We start from the raw sequence: 7890 nt of genomic DNA on the forward strand, positions 1-7890 counted from the left end.
GTTGGGGTTTAGTCCAATTCTGCATCCTTTCCTTCAAGGCTCAGGGATCCAAGATTATCTTCTGTGTTTGTGTTAATTGGTTTCCCTTTTCTTTTTTGAAGAGGGTCTGTGCAATCCTTCTGCCTAGTCTGCTATCTTGCCGGAACCCCTACTGATCCATCTTGATAAGATATGCAAAAGTACCTGAGATAAAGTCTCACTGACTTCTCTTTTAAGTAGCATTCTGGCTTTACTTCTGATACAGATTGGTTCATTGTCTTGGCACTCCACAGTATATTCAATATTCTTCACCAACACTGTAATTCACATGCATCAAATCTTCTTCAGGCTCCCTTATTCATTGTCTAATTTTCATAAACATATGAGGCAGTTGAAAACACTATGAATTGGGTCATGCATATCTTAGTCTTCAAAGTGATGTCTTTGATTTTGAACATATTATAGAGGTCTTTTGCAGCAGATTTGCCCCATGAAATATGTCCTTCAAGACTGGATTAGTTCCTTCTTTAAGCAGTCTATAGTATAGTCAATATTGTTCACCAACACCACACTTTAAATCTATTTAATGATGGTAGTAGTATCAGACCCTGTCTAACTTCAGTGGGGATGATGGCCAGAATAAGCCCCAAACTGATTCCCATGAAGTGAAGTTCAGACATATCTCTACCCTCAAACCCATTTACCAATTCTGACACCATCTGTCTCTCTCATGGCACACTCTACTTCTTTTGTAGGTTTGATAATCTGTTGCAATGGCCACAGAGAACTCACAGACAACACTTAGAGTTAAGGAAGCAACAGCATACACTCAGGATCCGGATCAGGAATCAGGAAGCATGTATGCAAAGTCTCCCTTCTTCAGTGCAGGAAATCTCTCTCAACTCCTTTCAGCCATGCAGGCTGAAACTTTGACCCCTCAGGGCAGGTTCATCTCGGCCCTCTGAGGACAAGCCTCCTTTTGCCTGTGTTGTTTGTTACCACTAACTCTTCATCAAGGCCACCTCTAGACCTGGCACTGTTAGTTCTGCCACTGGGCACTGCCATAGCTGTCACTGCTTTCACTGTTACAGCCCTTAACCTGTATTACAACTCTTTAGGAGGTTCCTTGCCTAGTTTCTCTCTGCTTCTTTTCTCTTTTTTTTGTCTCTTCTCCTTCTGCTTCTTCCTGCTTCCTGTCTTCCTGTTTTTTACCATATCCAAAAAAAAATCTCTGTGGGGTTGGTTGCTTATACACACAACTCCTTGTCTATTTTAAGGCATGGTCCCTCCCATTGTGGGGCCCACAAAATGACCAATCTCCTCTCAGGAAGGCACAGACACTTCATTTCCATGATAGTCTATAGTCACCTCATTTGCATCATCTGTGGACCTATTCCTGCAAGGTGTATATCAATCATAGGGCAAGCTAGAGCCCAGGACCAGAGAAAAAATATCAAAGCCAAGTTGTTTACAATTTAACTGGGAAATGTCAATCAACTTAGAGAAAAGTAACAAATCTTCTGGAATAGAAAACTAGGGCAAAGATTACTCCTCAGGGATTAGGAGGAAAACCTGTCAAGCTGTTTTGCAAAGAACCCAAGTGTGGTACTTAAGGTTATATGTCCACTTGGCTGGGCCTGGTTTTGAGTGGCTGGGCAGCTGGATGTAATATTCCCCACAATGAGACTGTTAATCAACTCCATGGTGGAATCTATTGTGACCAGGTGAGTAACTGACTTAAGGATGTGGTTTGCTCCCAGTGTGTAAGGAGAAGCTTTAGGAATGGTCTGGAGCTTTGGGCATGCTTGAATCCTGCATGTAGCCAAGTTGTTATTCAACAGCCTGCCATATTGTCTGCCAATCTTGGGACTCTTAATGGACTTGAATCAATGGCCTGTCATGTAGTTTGGTAATAACAGGACTGTGCCTTTTACTTGCTGACCTTTTGTTTGTCCGCCTCAGCAGCCATCAGCTGCCTGAGTGAAGAAAGCCTCCAGCTTCAGTAGGCCAGGAGCAAGAGGTAGAGCTGAAGCCCAAGGTAGAGGGGTTTTCACCCAGCCCCTAGAGCCTGGCGCTTTGAACTTGGACTTCTAGCCTCCAAAACTGTAAGAAATAAACTTTTGTTTGTTCAAGCCTCCCATTTGTGGTATATTCCTGTCAGAGAGGCACTAGGTAACCAAAACACCAAGTAAAAGGTCACATAAAGGAACTCATTTCACCATAAAATGCATGTTTTTGGTTTTCTATTTTCATTGTCCAGCTTTTCCATGCATATGAGGCTATTGAAAAGAGTCAGGTGCACCTTAGATATGAAAGTGATATTTTTGTTTTGAAGATTTAAAGAAGTCATTTGGCACAGATTTGCCCAGTGCAATATGTTTTTCGATTTCTTGACTGCTGCTTTTGTGGGAACAGCTCTGGTAGCTCAGTAGTTAAAGCATTCAGCTTCTATCAGAAAGGTCAAAGGTTTGAACTCACCAGCCCCTCTGCAGGAGAAAGGTAAGGCTGTCTGCTTCTGGGGAAGCTGTATGGGGCAGTTCTACTCTGTCCTATATGGTCACTGTGAGTCAGAAATTATTTGATGGAGGTAGAGTGTTTTAGAGTTTGGCTTCCATTGGTGTTGATTGTTGATCCAAGTAGAATAAGATCCTTGACATCTTAAATTTCTTCGTCATTTATCATGGTGTTGCTTATGGGCCCAGTTGTGAGGATTTTCATTTTATTGATATTCAAGTAGAATCTACATGAACTATGGCAGCACAACTCTAAAGTTCTTTACAGGTAGACAAGTCAGTATTTTCCTGTGAACTATCGATCACTCTAGCCCTTCCTTTTAATTTGACACATATCAAGCATATAGCATTATTCAAATTTTGAAGGAGCTTTTATTCTCCTCACTATTCTGAAACTCCAAGGTGATTTATAGCCCATGGAATCCAGTGTATTTAAAGTCAGTGACACTGGATGGTCCCTGACCAAATATGTAATTACTTCTGACTTGAGCTAAAAAACCAAGCAATGAATTCACGAAAAGATAATTGTGAGACATTTGTGTTTTTGACAATGTGAAAAAAAAAAATGACTTTATTTTTTTAGTGAATAAATGTTTGGTATTTCTTAATGAGTAAACTAGGAATATACATTGAATGTAGACTTCTAAAACAATCTGAATAGTATAAATAATGCCTACCATCCTACCATGCAGAGATAATATTGTTGAATGTTCATGCTGCCATTTCATTTGTTTTTTCCATGGTTACATATAAAGAAACATGTTTGTATTTTAAAGAAAACCAGATTCATAGCATGCATTCTATTTTATAATTTTTTTCTTAAAAGTATATAATGAACAATATTCTATGTCAATATATATGTATTATACTTTTTTAAACTTTCAGTGTGGTATTTCATAGTCATAGAAATCCTATAAGACAGAATAGAACTGCCTCATTGGTTTTCCTAGGCAGTAATCTTTATGGGAGCTCTGGGGAAAAGTGCCTAAGGCATTTGACTACAAACCAGAAGTTTGGTGCTTCAAACCCAGCAGCCACTCCATGGAAGGAAGACTGGGCAATCTATTTCTGTAAAGATTTATGCCACCTTGGACACCCAAAAGGGGTCACTATGAGTTGGAATTGACTTAATGGCAATGAGTTTGTTTGTTTGTTTGTTTGTTTTTAAAATCTTTATGTGAGCAGATCACCAGGTCTTTTCCTCTTGTGAAGCCACTGGTGGGTGTTTTATCCACCAACCTTTCAGTTAACAACTGTGTGCTTAACCATTGTACTACCAAAACTCTTGGAGATTTGAGAAGAACCTCAAAATAGCCACCATTTTTCTTTCCTGAGTTCTGAACAATTTGAGGAATAAATATCCCCTTTGTGCCTGATGAAGCTGATATTAGACACAGACTAAACAGCTGAAGACTGGTGGACATCCTAACTCTGAACCCTAGAGTTAGACTGACTCCCCTACCAGGCCAGGCAGCACTGTAAAGGCAAGTCTTGCTCCCTACAAAATAATGACTCCTGGGGATGAATATCTGGTGGAATGTACCCAGTCTACTCTTCCCATGCTCAACAGTTAGAAAAGTCACACCTCCTCTCCCATGGAGGAGTGAGAGAGGGAGTAGAGGGGATTAGAGGTTATGCTAGTGGCACTCCCTCCACCTGATGGACACATCAGAAATAGGAAAGGTTCTTCCCCTAAGGTACGGATATGTCTGATTAGGTACCAGCTCCTGTGGGACATTTGGAATCCCTGGGTGCCATGAATGGTTAAGCACTCTACTACTAACGGCTGGTACTTTGAATCCACTGAGTGGTGCCTCATAAGAAAGGACAGGTGAGTTGCTTCCAAAAGGGCACAGCCTTGAAAAGGCTTCTATGGGGCTGCTATGAGTTAAGCTTAACTTGACAACATCTGGCTTTTGTGAGACATTTAGTTGATTTCCATTCAGTTCATTATATGACCAATTATTTTGTCTGGATATGATTACCATCCACCACAGGTACAGAAAGTACATCAATGATAGTCCATGGGTTATCTAGGATCACATGGTTTATGTTTGTCCTGGACTTTGAATTCAGGTCCTCCTGACTCCAAAGCCTATATCTCACATTTCCAATGCAACTCAGGGTTCATCTAGGCCAATACTTCAGGCAGCTATGGAGTAAAGCTTGGTGGCAGGGGTGGGGTTTGCTGGGTCTGCACTATACACATAGATGATAGACAGATAGACAGACAGATAGATAGATAGATGCACTCAAGTCAACTCCAACACATAGCAAACTTACAACAGCAAGAGACATCGTATGGTCCTGCACCATCCTCACAACTGCCAGCAGGTTTGAGTCCATGGTTGTAGCTGTTGTGCCTATCAATCTCATGGAGTTTCTCCCACTCTGTTGTTGGCCCTCTCCATCACCAAACGTGATATCCTCCTCAAGAAGTTGATCCCTCCTGTTGAGGTATCCAAACAAAGCAAGTTGGACAATGTTCTGTTGTGATCCATAGAATTTTCATTGGCTCATTTTCAGAATAGATAGTAGACATTTCTTCCTAATGGCCTTAGTCTGAAAGCACAGCAACATGGAAGCCACCACAGTATGTCAAACTCACAGACAGGCAGGGGACAGAGAACAGCTAGAAAATTACCAAAGGGTCATAGAACAAGCATATGGTGGTCTGGTATGCAGCAGGTATGTAATATAGCAGGTGATGGATCCCAGCAGGATGGAGTGAGGTGGGAAGATCCTATAAAGGAGGGCCTTGCTCTTTGACTATGCTTCCAGCCAGCTTGTAAACACTGATGCCTGTCTTTGGAGCATCTCTCAAAAGGACTGCCCTGCTTCAGTTCAACTGACAGTGGCCACACCTCCTCTTTCCTTCCTTTATGACAGAAGGAGAAATTATGGACTTGTGTCTTCAGATCCTAAGCTCCCTGAGGCTTTTTACTGGAGATTTTGTCATAAACTAGAGAGAAATCAGCACCCAGGTGTCAGTGCTGAGACGAAGATGCAGGATTCGATTCAGGTGGCAGAAGCTGGCAGCCTTCCCCCTAGACTGCTAGTTTGATCTGAAGATGGATGTCTCATTGACAGCAGACACTTCTAGTGTGACAGATGACTCTAGTTTCTTAGTTTCTAACCTAATGGTCCAGAGAATGCAAATAGTAGTTCCTCCTCCTCATATCTCAAAGCCTGCTAGTCACTCTGACTTGAAACAGTCACACTCCCACTTTGTTGTCAAACATTTGGTATGCTTTATTTAGCTGGGATCTTCTAAGATGCTGGAGGTAATTGTTTGTCCAAGTGTCACTTGGCTGACACTTGTTTTGCAGCAGGTGTTTGTTCAATGCTGATGGTTTGATTCCAGGGGACAAAGTCATCTGATAGAAGATCGAAGCTCATGGCAGGGGGCAGCTCTAGGTTTGCAAGGTACCACAGGCTGAACACAAAGGAGCAGTGGAGCAGGGCCACAGGAGTGGAAGAAGTATCGACTCTTTCCTCTGTTCATTCCTTCTTCTAGCATGGGGGTATTAGATGCTTAATGCATGTGAAGTTCTATATTAAGAACTGCTTTATGTGATGTGCTTAGATGATACAAAAATAAATGAAACATATTCCTTGTTCTCAAAGAGCTTAAAGTAGATAGTTATGGAGTCACTGGTGGTTGTGGTATAATTCTTGCCTTCCATGCAAGAGACCTGGGTTCGAAACCCAGTGAGTGTACCTCATGCACCACCACCATCCAATTGTCAGTGGAGGCTTGTATGTTGCTATGATGCTTTACAGGTTCCAGTGCAGCTTCTAAGCTAAAAGCCTGGAAATCTACTTCTGAAAATCAGTCGAAGAAAACCCTATGGATCACATTGGTACATTTTGAAACTGATCACTGGGTGGAGCAGGACCAGGCAGATCTATTGTTCCGTTGTGCAAGGGGTCACCATGAGTTAGTGGTTAACTCAGCAGCTAATAACAACAACATAGGGTTATCAGATGAAACAATATATGTTTAAAATATATGGAGTCTGTTTAGGAGAGAGAAGTAACATGCTGACCATCTATCGATCAACCTTGCCTTAGATCATACATGTCATGTGGGTTGATATTAAACCTAGGGGGTTCTGGTGTGTCCTGCCTAAGGCATTTGACTGCTAACCAGAAGCCTGGTGGTTCAACCCCCCAGCCACTCCTCGGAAGGCAGGTTGGGCACTCTACTTCCATAGAGATACTGCCTTGGAAACCCAAGTGGGGTCACTATGAGTTGAATCACCTTGACAGCAGTGAAAATTATATTATAGATGTGCATTTGATATTTTTGTCAACAGCATTGAACACCACCTTAAGTTGGGCATTCCATTTCTGCAGTCGAATTATTGTTTAGTACTAACTGTAGTTGGTGTCAATCCCATTTAAGAATGAGGAAATTGAGGTCCAAAGAGTTTCAGAAATGTGTCCTAATTTTCCCTGCTGGTTAATGGCAGAGATAGTATTTAAATCCATGCTGTCTCCCTCTGAGCTACCTTCCAAGGGTAAAAGTTAGGATGTTCGGGCTAGAAGCAGTTTCTTGAATTATATCAAGAATCAGTCAAGCTATTGCTCTAAGTGTGTGAATTCTGTAACCCCAGAAGGATTTGAAAAGCTCATTGAAGGCTCATAATTGAGCAACGGAAGGGAGGCTAATGTAGCCAAAAGAAGGTGACTGATTGCTCATGTGTTTTACTTACCTCCATATTTAACCAAAGAGCCCTGGTGATGCAACAGTTAAACACTTGGCTGCAAGCCATAAAGTCAAAGGTTCAAACCTAGCCAGTTGCTCTGTGGAAGAAAGATCTGGTGATCTGCTCCCTTAAACTTGACAGCCTACAAAACGTTATAGGGCAGTCCTACTCTGTCACATACAGTCACTAAGAGATGAAAATTGACTTGTTAGCACCCAACAAAAGCAACTACCGTGTTTAACGATTACATAATTTGAGACCTGCTATTTCTCTATCTGAGCCTCACTCTTCCCTTCTACAAAATAAGAAAACACCTCTGAGACAATATCAACTCCCTACTAGATGGAAAATACATTGAAAAGAAGGTTCAGAATGAATTTTATAAGGAGGAAAAAAGACTGACAATTCTTTATGGAAATATACACAGTCATACATCATTTCAATGATTTCTACAAGGACGACTCAGTGACATTGATTACATTCTTTGAGTTGTACAAACATTCTCACCATTCTTCTCCAGATTGTTCCACTACAATTGACATAAACCCCCTGCCAACTAAGCTTCTCATTTAACTTTTTTTCCATTCCATTTATTACTTATTTTATTATTTTTTAAAAATACATTTCATTGAAATATAGTTTATGTACAGTGAAATACACAAAACTAAAGTGACATGGGTAAATGC

This window comes from Orycteropus afer, unplaced genomic scaffold (genome assembly GCF_000298275.1).
Source record: "Orycteropus afer afer isolate SDZICR_OR568_19922 unplaced genomic scaffold, OryAfe1.0 scaffold00262, whole genome shotgun sequence".
NCBI lineage: Eukaryota > Metazoa > Chordata > Mammalia > Tubulidentata > Orycteropodidae > Orycteropus > Orycteropus afer.